Here is a 12,680-nt window from a genome sequence, read left to right as displayed (position 1 = left end):
TTTTGGGAGAGAGCGTGTGAGTGGGGCGGGGAGGGGCAGAGGGAAAGGGAGAGAGAGAATCTTGAGCAGACTCTGGGCTGAGTGCAAAATCCAAGCAGAGCTCCGTTCACGACCCTGAGATCATGACCGGCACCGAAACCAAGAATCCACCAAGCCACCTGGGCATACCATATTCCACTATTCTAAATGGGAAAAATTATAATCTGTCCATCCAAAAACCCCAACAAGTTCTCCAAAATTTAATTAAATATTCTTAAACACCTATAAAATAATATCTCTAAGGATTTCTGCATAAATGTATAAAATGCCAGCTACATACTTATTTAATACCTTGTGGGCTTTTTAATGGATACAGCTTTATATAATATGGAACAATACAGTAGAAATTAGTTTTCCATCTGTACTGCAACAAGCACATATGATAGTGTAAATTTAAAAGTACTATATCTTTTAAAGTTATGTTAAAAACATAAGTAACGGTTAAGCAAACATGGAAATTGTTTTAAATGATTACATATCAAATAAGGAGTAGTTTAGGGAGAGGAAGTTAGGCCCTGCTGATGTTGCTCAGAATGGGGTGAAGGTGGGGCTCCTGGGTGACTCAGTCCGTTAAGCTCAGGTCATGATCCTGGCATCCTGAGATCAAGTCCCACACTGGGCTCTCTGCTCAGTGGGGAGCCTGCTTCTACCTCTGCCTGCTGTTCCCCCTGCTTGCGTGCGCTCTCTCTCTCTCTTTCTGCCAAATAAATAAATAAAACAACACCTACAAACACCTACAGTTCACTCGTGTTAAGTGCAAGACTCTAGTGAATAGTCATCTCTCTTTGGCACTTGAGTTTCTAGAAGTGAAAGGCTGTGCTTCATTATCTAAAATGGTAGATAACCACAGAGCAACCAAATAAATAAATAAATAAATAAAACCTTGCAAGAACAGTCACTCATCTGCATAATTCCAAGTTCCCTAAAGATCAGCAACAAGTATTTACGGCTCTGCTTCCTTCTCTTCCTTTGACCTAGAATGAACATCAAGTCAACCAAGTGCAAACAAGTGCCTTGGTCGTAAGTTCTTTGTACCATCCACTTCACTAAATCTAGCCTTCTTCACAAGATTTAGGACTTTTGCTCTGCGTTAATCACTTCCTCCAAACCTTGAAAGTCAGCAACAATTGCGGGACTAGTTTCTCCCATACTGCATTCATTGTTTGTTATGATACCTGCCAAACCCAGTTGATAAATCTGAAGACCTTCTGAATGTCAAAACTCTTCCATAAATCCTGAATCGAAGTAGTGTTGCCGGCATCATCAGACCATCTATCAGCAGATAAGCACCACATACTGCATCACCATCTGTAAACAATATGCCTTGAAGGCTGCAGCAACTCGTAGGTTCAGAGGCCACAATAGTGACATAAGTCTGGGAAGCAAAAAGACCACTGTGACATTATCTCCATAATCGTCAACACTGGAAGGACATCTGGGCGCATTGTCTATTCTTGAAAGAGCCTTGTTCGCAAGTTTTCCATCCTTGTGTGCTCTCTGATGAATAGAGACAGTTAGTCCCTCGTATAATCACAGAACACTGCCTTGGTCCCTCAATCTTTCTGAGCTGAGTATCTCAGAACAGACAATTCTCTCTTCAACAGCCCCTAAAAGGCGCCGGGGTTTTCGAAGTGATACAGCAGCAGAGGTTTTAGCGTCAACATCACAGTCACTTTAAAGCAACGTTAGCCTGTTTTGGATGGTTTATGTTCTGGCACTTTTGTCTCCTTAACTGAAATGAACGTGCAAAGTAGCCTTCACTTCCAAATAGCCTCGTTTCAACAACACTGAAAATCTGCTTTGCAGGTCAATTGCCTTTGTCAATTGTTGTCTGCAATTCACAGGCCCATCTACTTTCTGCACAGGCTTTTCAGCATTCTGAGGAGACATTTTCATTTCATAATGCAGGGGATCTGACGAAATAATGCACAATGTGTGTAAAGTGTGCAAGCACGGGGTTCCATGTGATCAGCAGAAGAGTTGAGAATCCGTTGCAGTGGGCTCTCTATTGTCTCCTTTGAATTTGTGTACAATTCAGTTTGGCTGTTGTGACAATGTGGGTTTGCTAAAGCAAGTTCTTTTTTCAGAGAGTGAATTTGGGAAAGGAGAAATTATGTCATTTAAACACGGATTTGTGTAGTGAGATTCGGAAGACAAGACATGTCCGTTAGAGTGTGAGAAGAATTTGAAAGGATATAAACCAAGGTTAAAGCAAACTATCCCTAAAGCATGGGACAGCCATTTTCATGACTTTTCTCTCTGTTCATTAATGCTTCTAACCGCTCAAAAATGAGAACGTATCAATTTTATAGCTGAAATGGGAAAAAGAGATCAATCAATAGAATAAAATGTCATCTACCTGGACTAGGAGATCACTTTACACCTGAAGCACATGTTCTGGTCCTCAAAGGAGAAAGGCACTTCAACAATATTTCTCATCCACTTATACTGCAGAACTTTATTAAAAATGTAACAAGGTATTGGGGCTCCTGGGTGGCTCAGCTGGGTAAGCGTCCACGTTCGGCTCCAGTCATGATCCCAGGATCCTAGGATTGAGTCCTTCATCCTGCTCCCTGCTTGGCAGGAAGCTCTCTTATCCCCCTCCCACTGTCTGCTGTACCCCTTGCTTGTGCACTCTTTCTCTCTCTTTCAAATAAATAAATAAAATCTTAAAAAAAAAAAGAAAGTAACGGAGTACATCATACTCGAACCTTAAACACACCTTCCCTACCAGAACCCATAGGAAGCCATCGCCCCAGTCTGTTCCAGCCACAGATCTACTCCACAGTGGATTGTCTTTATGTTCCACTCACTGTGACTCAAGGAACTGGTCCTGAGGGTGGTGGCACCAGCTGTTGCACAGCTGAGAATATGTCCAGAATACAGTGCGTGGCCCCCTTCTCACAAATATACCAGACACTCTGCAGGCACATGAGTGACAACCTCAATCTTAGCTTCATCTTACAATTTCTACTTTTTGTCATTGTTCTCTTTTCTCTTTTCCTGTACTACATTTCTATATAAACCACCTCAAATCCTTTCTGTACTGTGGCAGGGCAATAAATATATTTATCACAAATGTCTACGGTCCTACCTTAAAATAATTTGTACTAAAATTCATCTCGGACATAATTCAACTTTGTTCTGATAACTATAAAGAAGCTTTGGGGTCTTATAGTGCCTTAAAATATTATCATATATTATGAACTCCAAATTTAAGGTCACAGGTAAGGAAGAGGACAGGTGGATAGGGGTCTGAAAAGAGAGTGATTAAAATTCCTCTGCGATACACCTGGGAGATGGGGTGGGGAGGTTGTGGGGACAGTTGAAGGGAGGAAGGCAATAAGGAACACAGGGGGAAAGAGCCTTACAAGAAATTTCTGTCCCCCAAATCATTGACACTAAAATATGGCACGATTTTGAACAGCTGGAAGAGGGCTTGCGGAAGAAATGGAAATCCATTTGATTTGGCTTTGATTGGCTAAAATATTGAATTTATAATCCTAAAATTATTTGTCTCTATAGAGGACAGTATTCGCTTCATCATAACAAAGGAAATACTGTGTATTAATATTCAAACTTTGAATTCACCTATAAACCAAATCTGGAAAACTTAACAATGTTAAAAGAATGTAACACAATGTAAATGTTGCAATTTTGACATTATATGGTTGATTTCTTTGGGCACAGACTGTTAATACTCTCCACCTGCTCACACCCCCCACCATCCTTCCTGTGGCCCTCTGCTCCAGGGCACCCCCACACTGGAGCCCCTGCCAGGGTGCACAAGAGCGCGCCCATCACCAGTACCACTGTTCCCACTTCCAATGCATGGGACCTGGAGGAGCTGCCTTTTCATTTCTGGAACGTAGGGACAGATGGATCAGAAAGCTTCCTTGGGAGAAGAACCACAGAGTAAAAAGAAGAATCATGATACTCTCCCTGTAGGAGGTGAACAAGATGTGTGTGGAGAATGAAAAGGAAGAAAGAGTGGTTAGATGTAGGGGACAGGAAACACATGAAAAAGTGGACAGACATAGTGGAAGGCAGACAGGCATTCTTTAAATTCTTTTTTTTTTTTTTAAAGATTTTATTTATTTGTTAGAGAGGGAGAGAGAGAGCGCGAGCACAGGCAGACAGAATGGTAGGCAGAGGCAGAGGGAGAAGCAGGCGCCCCGCCAAGCAAGGAGCCCGATGTGGGACTCGATCCCAGGATACTGGGATCATGACCTGAGCCGAAGGCAGCTGCTTAACCAACTGAGCCACCCAGGCGTCCCCAGACAGGCATTCTAAGAGCCTCCTTCATGTGGGAAATAAATATATTTGTTACAAACATATTTCTCACTGTGGGGAAATTGGAGCTTACTAACCAAGAGCACAGACTTTAGAGCTATCCTACCACCACCTCTTATTAACTGGTAACCTCATGCAAGTTATGTAAGGGCTCTGTGCCTCAGTTTCCATGTGTGACAAAGACGGAAAAGAATGGTGATTTCTCAGGTCCAATGTGAAGATAAATGAACTACCTGAGTTCTAATAAAAATTTGCTCAGTAGGGGGGCCTGGGTGGCTCAGTGGGTTAAAGCTTCTGCTTTCGGCTCAGGTCATGATCCCGGGGTCCTGGAACTGAGCCCCGCATCGGGCTCTCTGTTCCACGGGGAGCCTGCTTCCTCCTCTCTCTCTCTGCCCGCCTCTATGCCCACTTGTGATCTCTGTCAAGTAAATAAATAAAATCTTTTTTTTAAAAATGTGCTCAATAAATTTAATGTTATCTAAAGTCATTGAGAGGGGCGCCTGGTGGCTCAGTTGGTTAAAGTTCTGACTCATTTTAGCTCTGGTCATGATCTCAGTATTACGAGATGGAGCCCTGTGTGGGGCTTCACACTGGGCGTGGCAACTGCTTAAGGTTCTCGTTCTCTACTCTTCCCCCACTCAAAAAAAAAAAAATCATTGGGAATTATGAGATGCTGTTTCATGTAATATAATAAAAAATCAAACAAAAATAACAATTGTTTTAAATTGGAGGTAGAAGGAGGCAAGGAGAAAGTGTAACATACGTAGACTAAATATTTTTTAGCATCTCAGAAGTCTGGCTAATAAATAATGCCTAAAGTTGACAGTTGAAGAAACAGCAGTATTTTGTATTATTTAAAGTTAGGGAAGTAACCATTAAAAACACTAAAACCAGGAATAGTAAACGCATTTATTATTTTTTAATCAAGTAGAAAATTATACAGTTCTTCATTTAAAAAAATAAAGTTATAATAAATTTGGCATGAATTAATTCTAGGGAAGTTGAAACCACAAAAGCCAAACAAATCAAGCTTAATCTATTCTTTTGCAAATGAATTCAGCCTGGCAGATTTATTTGGAAGTGAAAAATAATCTCTCAGCCTACAATATTTTCCCAAGTCTCTGCCACACTTTCTCAGGGTTATTTCCAGCAATGCCCCTCCTCTTGGCAGCGAGGCACAAATCCTGGGGAGGTACAATATTAGTGCCGTATGTCACATTTTCCAACTCTGCAAAAATTATCCTGGCCCACAGCCCAACTTCATCCGGGCTTACGTGGCTGCTTTTCTAGCTCCAGCATGTGGGTGCAAGGTATGGGGACAAGAAAACACTTTCTCTAATGGATTGCTACAAAGGTTATCAGTTTTCACACTTTTTGCAGGCAGGTGATCAGCCAAGCACTGTTTCCATCAGTAACAACAAGAACACTCTTTCGACACTTCTAGCAGATCAGAGCTGCCACCTTTCTCATCTCTTTACCTAACACTCTTCCATGCAATGCTTACAAACTGCATTCTTCCTGTGACACATCTAACTGAAACAGGTTTGATTTACACCTGCTGAGAGGAACCAAAACCCCAAAGGTATTTAGACATACATTGAATGTGGTTATTTTTCACTTCAGTGATGGAGTTGGTTCACTTTCCCCAATATACTTGGAAAATTTCCATTGTTATTGAGCACCTGTTACCTGCGGATTCTGTGCTTGCAATTGACAATCTAGTTTAACAGAAAAATTTGACAGCTCTCCCCACCCCTGCAAGTTCTAGGACGAGGGCAAACACAGAATGCTGCTAGAACATGTAGCAGGGGAACTAATTTAGCCTAAGCAAAAGAGTAGAGCAATAGGTATGGTTTCTTAAAGGAGAGAATAGTTAAGCAAAAAAGGAGAGGAAGGGCATTCTAGGAAGAGGCTGCATTATTGACAAGGAGCTAGAATAAGACTGGGAAATGTTCTGGGAAGGTTTTATATGAGGAAGTGATGAGTGAGGGCTCTAAGGAGGTAGGAAGGGGGCAGATCATAAAGGGAGGACCATTATAATATTCTAAGAAGCGTACACTTTTCTGGAAGTATCTAGCAGAAACATCAAAATAATTTTAAACAAGAAAATAACAGAATCATTTGTTTTTAAGACATTGCTCTGGGGGCACCTTGGTGGTACTGAAGTATCAGTGGGTTAAGCGTCTACCTTTAGCTCAGGTAATCCCAGTTTCTGGGGATGGAGCCCTGCATTGGGCTCCCTACACAGTGGGAGTCTGCTTCTCTTTCTCTCCCCCTGCCCTTCCCCCAACTCATATGCTCTCTGTCTCCTAAATAAATAAAATCTTAAAAAATATATATTACTCTGGCTCTAAAGGATGGACTACAGAAGTAGAAGAATCTGTCAGTTAGGAGGTAAATCAGACACTTCCTAATCTACCTCAAACCCCTCCCTCTTCTTACTGAAACCAGTGATGAAGAATGTGCTACCTACCTCTCACTTCTGCCCCAGGCCATTTCTGAGGCTTGGAGGTGTCAGAATTGCCTGGCATTCAGCAGGCAAATACAGCCTAGAATTGCTGAAAACCTGACTTTAAAAAACTGGGGATGGAAGCTTCCCCCAATAACAAAATTTTTCCACAGGACTGAGCAACCCTGGCTTGTGGTAGTGGCCAACTTGATAAAGCAAACTGTGTTGGATTTCCCGTCTCTCTTTCTCCATTCCTACTCCCCAAGATAAATCAACTCAAAACAAAACAAAACAAAAACCTTCAACACAGCCTTGTTCCACATTCTGCTTTTGTAGAATGTAGGCTAAGACTAGATTACCATATAAGTCAAGGAGAAAGTCATGTACACCTAAAATAAAGTATAACAATTAGAATAGTGATATAGGCATGGATTCCTTTATAAGATCCTAAGGAGTGAGATCCCAGGTTGACTATGAATAATAAGAAAGAGAGACAAACCAAGGCATTGGATGATTCTCAGGAGTCTGGCTCAGGAGACAGTGTGGACAGTAATGCCATTCATAGAAAGACATAGAGGGGAAAAAAAGAAAGAAAGAAAAACTGTATTACAGGGGTGAAGGAGGAGGAAGAGACTTCAGATTTGAACTACAAAGTGTGAGGTGGCTTTAAGTCAGGGGATGGTTAACTTGGGAGCACCCTAATATATAAATCAATTAATAACCAAAATAAAGAAACTCATTTATAATAATACAATAATAGTAGGGTACTTCAACAACCCATTTATAGCAATGGACAGATCATCTAAGCAGAAAATCAACAAGAAAACAATGACTTTGAATGACACATGGGACCAGAGGGACTTAACAGATATATTCAGAGCATTTGATCCTAAAGCAGCAGAATACACATTCTTCACAAATGTACATGAAACATTCTCTAGAATATATCACATACTGGAACACAGATCAGCAAGTAAAAAAAGACTGAGATTATACCATACATATTTTTAGACCACAATGCTCTGAAACTTGAAGTCAACCACAAAATAAAATTTGGAAAGACCACAAATATATAGAGGTTAAAGAACACCCTGCTAAAGAATTAATGGGTTAACCAGAAAGTTAAAGAAGAAATTAAAAAAAAAAAAATACATGGAAGCAAATGAAAATGAAAACACAACAATCCAAAACCTTTAGGATGTGGGGTACCTGAATGGCTCAGTGGGTTAAGCCTCTGCCTTTGGCTCAGGTCATGATCTCAGGGTCCTGTGATTGAGCCCCATGTCAGGCTCTCTGCTCAGTGGGGAGCCTGTCCCCCCACCACCTGCCTCTCTGCCTACTTGTGATTTCTGTCATGTAAATAAATAAACTCCTTAAAAAAAAAAAAAAACTTTAAGACACAGGGAAGGCCATCCTAAGAAGGAAGTATATTTTGATATAGGCCTACCACAAGATAGAAGGAAAGTCTCAAATATACAACCAAACCTTACACCTTAAGGAGCTAGAAAAGAAATAGCAAATAAAGCCTAGAGACAGCAGAAGGGAAATAATGAAGATTAGGGGAGAAATAAACAATATAGAAATGAACAAATAAAAAGAAAAACAGTAGAACAGATCAATGAAACCAGAGCTGATTCTTTAAAACAATTAATAAAATTAATAAGTCCAAAGCCAGACTTAACCAAAAGAGAAAGGACCCAAATAAAAAAAGCACAATGAGAGAGGAGAAATCACAACTAACACTACAGAAGTATAAACAATTAGAATATTATAAAAAATTATATGCCAAAAAACTAGACAATCTGAAAGAAATGGACAAAGTCCTAGAAACTTATACACTACCAAAACTAAAACAGGAAGAAATAGGAAATTTGAACAGACCCATAACCAGCAAAGATATGAAATCCATAACCAAAGATCTACCAACAAACAAAAATGCAGGGCCGAATAACTTCCTAAGGGAATTCTACCATACCTTTATTTATTTATTTTTAACATTTTTATTTATTTACTTGACTGAGAGAGAGCAGCAAGAGAGGAAACACAAGCAGGGGGAGTATGAGAGGGAGAAGCAGGCTTCCCACTGAGTAGGGAGCCCGATGTAGGGCTCAATCCCAGGCCTCTGGGACCATGACCTGAGCTGAAGGCAGATGCTTAACAACTGAGCCACATAGGCACCCCTCTTCCAGATATTTAAAAAGAGTAATAACTATTTTTCTCAAACTGTTCCAAAAATTAGGAATGGAAGGAAAACTTCCAAATTCATTCTGTGAGTCAAGCATTACCTTGATTCCAAAACCAGACAAAGATTCCCTGGAAAAGAGAAACACAGGCCAATATCCCTGATGAACATAGTTATAAAAAGATATTAGCACATCCGATCCCACAGTACATTAAAAGAACTGTTCATGGGTGCCTAGGTAGCTTAGTTGGTTAAGCAACTGCCTTCGGCTCAGGTCATGATCCTGGAGTTCCTAGATCAAGTCCCACATCGGGCACCCTGCTCAGCAGGGTGTGTGCTTCTCACTCTGACCCTCTCCCTTCTCATGTGTGCACACTCTCTCTCTCTCTCAAACTCTCTCTCTCAAATAAATAAATAAATATTAAAAAAAAAAAAAAAAAGAACTGTTCACCATGATCAAGTGGGATTTACTCCTAGGCCACAGGTGTGGTTCAATATTCTTAAATCAATCAATGTGATCCACCACCTTAGTAAAAGAAAGGATAAGAACCATATGTCCTCAATAGATGTAGAAAAAACACTTGACAAAATAGGGCATCAATTCTTGATTTAAAAAAAAAAAAAATGTCAGGGCGCCTGGGTGGCTCAGTCGGTTCAGCAGCTGCCTTCAGCTCAGGTCATGATCCCAAGGTCCCAAGTCCCATATTAGGCTCCCTGCTCAGCAGAGAGCCTACTTCTCCCTCTCCCTCTGCCTACCACTCTGCCTACTTGTGCTCTCTATCTCTCTGTCAAATAAATAAATAAAATCTTTAAAAAAAGTCAGCAAAGTAGGTAGAGGTGGAACATACCTCAACATCATAAAAGCCATATATGAAAGACCCACAGCTAATATCATCCTTAATGGGGAAAAACAGCTTTTCATCTATGGTCAGGAACACAACAGGGATATGCACTCTCACCACATTATTTACCATAGTACTAGAAGTCTTAGCTTCAGCAATCACAACAAAAGAAATAAAAGGTATCCAAATCAGCAAGGAAGAAGTCAAACTTTCACTATTTGCAGATGACATAATACTTTACATAGAAAAACCAAAAGATTCCACCAAATAATTGCTAGAACTAATACATTAATTCAGCAAGTTGCAGGATATAAAATCCATATATAGAAGCCTATTGCATTTCTATATACCAATAATGAAGCAGAGAAAAATAAATCAAGTAATAGATCCTATTTACAATTGCACCAAAAACTGTAAGATACCTAGGAATAGATCTAACCAAAGAGGTGTAAGATCTGTACTCTGAAAACTATAGAACATTTATGAAAGAAATTGAAAAGAACACCAAAAAATGGAAAAGTGTTCCATGCTCATGGATTGGAAGAATGAATATTGGTCTATACTGCCAAAAACAATTGACACATTTAATGCAATCCTTATCAAAATACTACCAGCATTTTTCACAGAGCTAGAACAAAATCAATCCTAAAATTTGTTTGGCACCACAAACAACCTTGAATAGCCAAAGCAATACCGAAAAAGAAAAGCAAAATTGGAGGCATCACAATTTAAGACTTCAAGCTATATTACAAAGCTGCAATCATCAAGACAGTATGGTCCTGGCACAAAAACAGAGATCAGTGGAATAGGATAGAAAATCAAGAAATGGACACACAACTATATGGTCAACTAATCTTCAGCAAAGCAGGAAAGACTATCCCAGGGTAAAAAGACAGCCTCTTCAACAAGTGGTGTTGGGAAAACTGGACAGCAACATGCAGAAGAATGAAACTGGACCACTTTCTTACACCATACACAAAAGTAAATTCAAAATGGATGAAAGACCTAAATGTGTGACAGGAAATCATCTAAATCCTAGAGGAGAACCCTAGAGCAGCAACCTCTTTGACCTCAGTCATATCAACTTCTTACTAGATATATCTCTGGAAACAAGGGAAACAAAAGCAAAAATGAACTATTGGGGCTTCATCAAGATAAAAATCTTCTGCACAACAAAATAAACAATCAACAAAACTAAAATCCAGCCTAGGGAATGGGAGAAGGTTTTTGCAAATAACTTATCTGATAAAGGATTATTATCTAAAATCTATTAAAAAAAGTTATCAAACTCAACACCCATTAAAAAAAAAGAAATAAGCAGAAGACATGAATAGACATTTTTCCAACGAAGACATCCAAATGGCTAACAGATATGTGAAAAGATGCTCAACATTGTTCATCATCAGGGAATCACAAATCAAAACCATAATGAGATACTACCACACACCTTTTAGATAGGCTACAATTCACAACCAGATGTCGGTGGGAAATGTCGGTAAGAAAGGTGGGACCCCTCTTGCACTGTTGGTGGGAATGCAAACTGAAGCAACCACTCTGGGAAACAGTGTGGAGTTTCCTCAGAAAGTTAAAAATAGAGCTATCTTGTAATCCAGCAATTGTACTACTAGGTATTTACCCAAAGGATACAAAAATACAGATTTGAGGGGTACCTTGGTGGCTCAGTCAGGTAAGCATCAGCTCGTGGTTTTGACTCATGTTCTAATCTCAGGGTTGTTGAGATCGAGCCCTGTGTGGGGCTCCGACTCTAAGGTCAGAACCTTAGAGCTGTGAGATTGAACCCTTTGTCAGGCTCCACACTGGGCATGGAGCCTGCTTTAGATTCTCTCCCTCCCTCTTCCTTTGCCTGTCCACCACACCTCCCCCTGCCACCACACACACCATTCCTGCTATTTCTCTCTTTAAAAAAAAAAAAGAAAATACAGATATGAAGAGTTACACACACCCCGATGTTTATAGCAGCATTATCAACAAGAGCCAAACTATGGAAAAAGCTTAAGTGTCCATCAACTGATGAAGGGATAAAGATGTGGTACATATCTACAATGGAATATTACTCAGCCATCAAAAAGAATGAAATCTTGCCATCTGCAGTGACATGGATAGAGCAAGAGTGTAGCTAGAGTGAATTATGCTGAGCAAATTAGTCAAAGACAGACACCTTATGATTTCACTCGTAAGTGGAATTTAGGAAATAAAACAAACACGTGGGAAGGGAAAAAAAGAGGAAAGGGGTAGGCAAACTATAAGAGACTCAATGGTAGAGAATAAACTGGGGGTTGATGGAGGTAGGTAGATGGGGTATTAGCTAAATGGGTGATGGGTGTTATGGATGGCACTTGTTATGATGAGCACTGTTTATTTATTTATTTTTTTAAAGATTTTATTTACTTAAGGAAGAGAGAGAGAGAACATGAGCAGGGGTAGGGTCAGACAAGCAGACTCCCCACTGAGCAACAGAGCCTGACACAGGGCTTGATCCCAGGACTCCAAGATCATGACCTGAGCCAAAATCAGATACTCAACTGACTGAGCCACCCAGGTGCCATAGCACTGGGTATTATATGTTAAGTGATGAAACCCATATTACACTGTATGTTAACTAGCTAGAATTTAAATAAAAATTTGGAAGAAAACAAAATTAAAAAAAAAAAAAGAATCAGAGCTGTTTTACAAATAGTTTTATAAATATTTATGTGTATTGATATGTAGAGATAGAGATTATATACATACATACATACATACATAAAATAGTATAATGTAAGTATATAAGATGCAGAGAAATAAGGACCAAAGATGAATATTTGGGGAGCATCTATATGTAAGAAATAGAAAAAGATTATTTTATTCACTCAAA

Source organism: Mustela nivalis (genome assembly GCF_964662115.1).
Source record: "Mustela nivalis genome assembly, chromosome: 1".
In the NCBI taxonomy this organism is placed as follows: Eukaryota; Metazoa; Chordata; class Mammalia; order Carnivora; family Mustelidae; genus Mustela; species Mustela nivalis.
Note: the sequence above shows the minus strand (reverse complement) of the source record.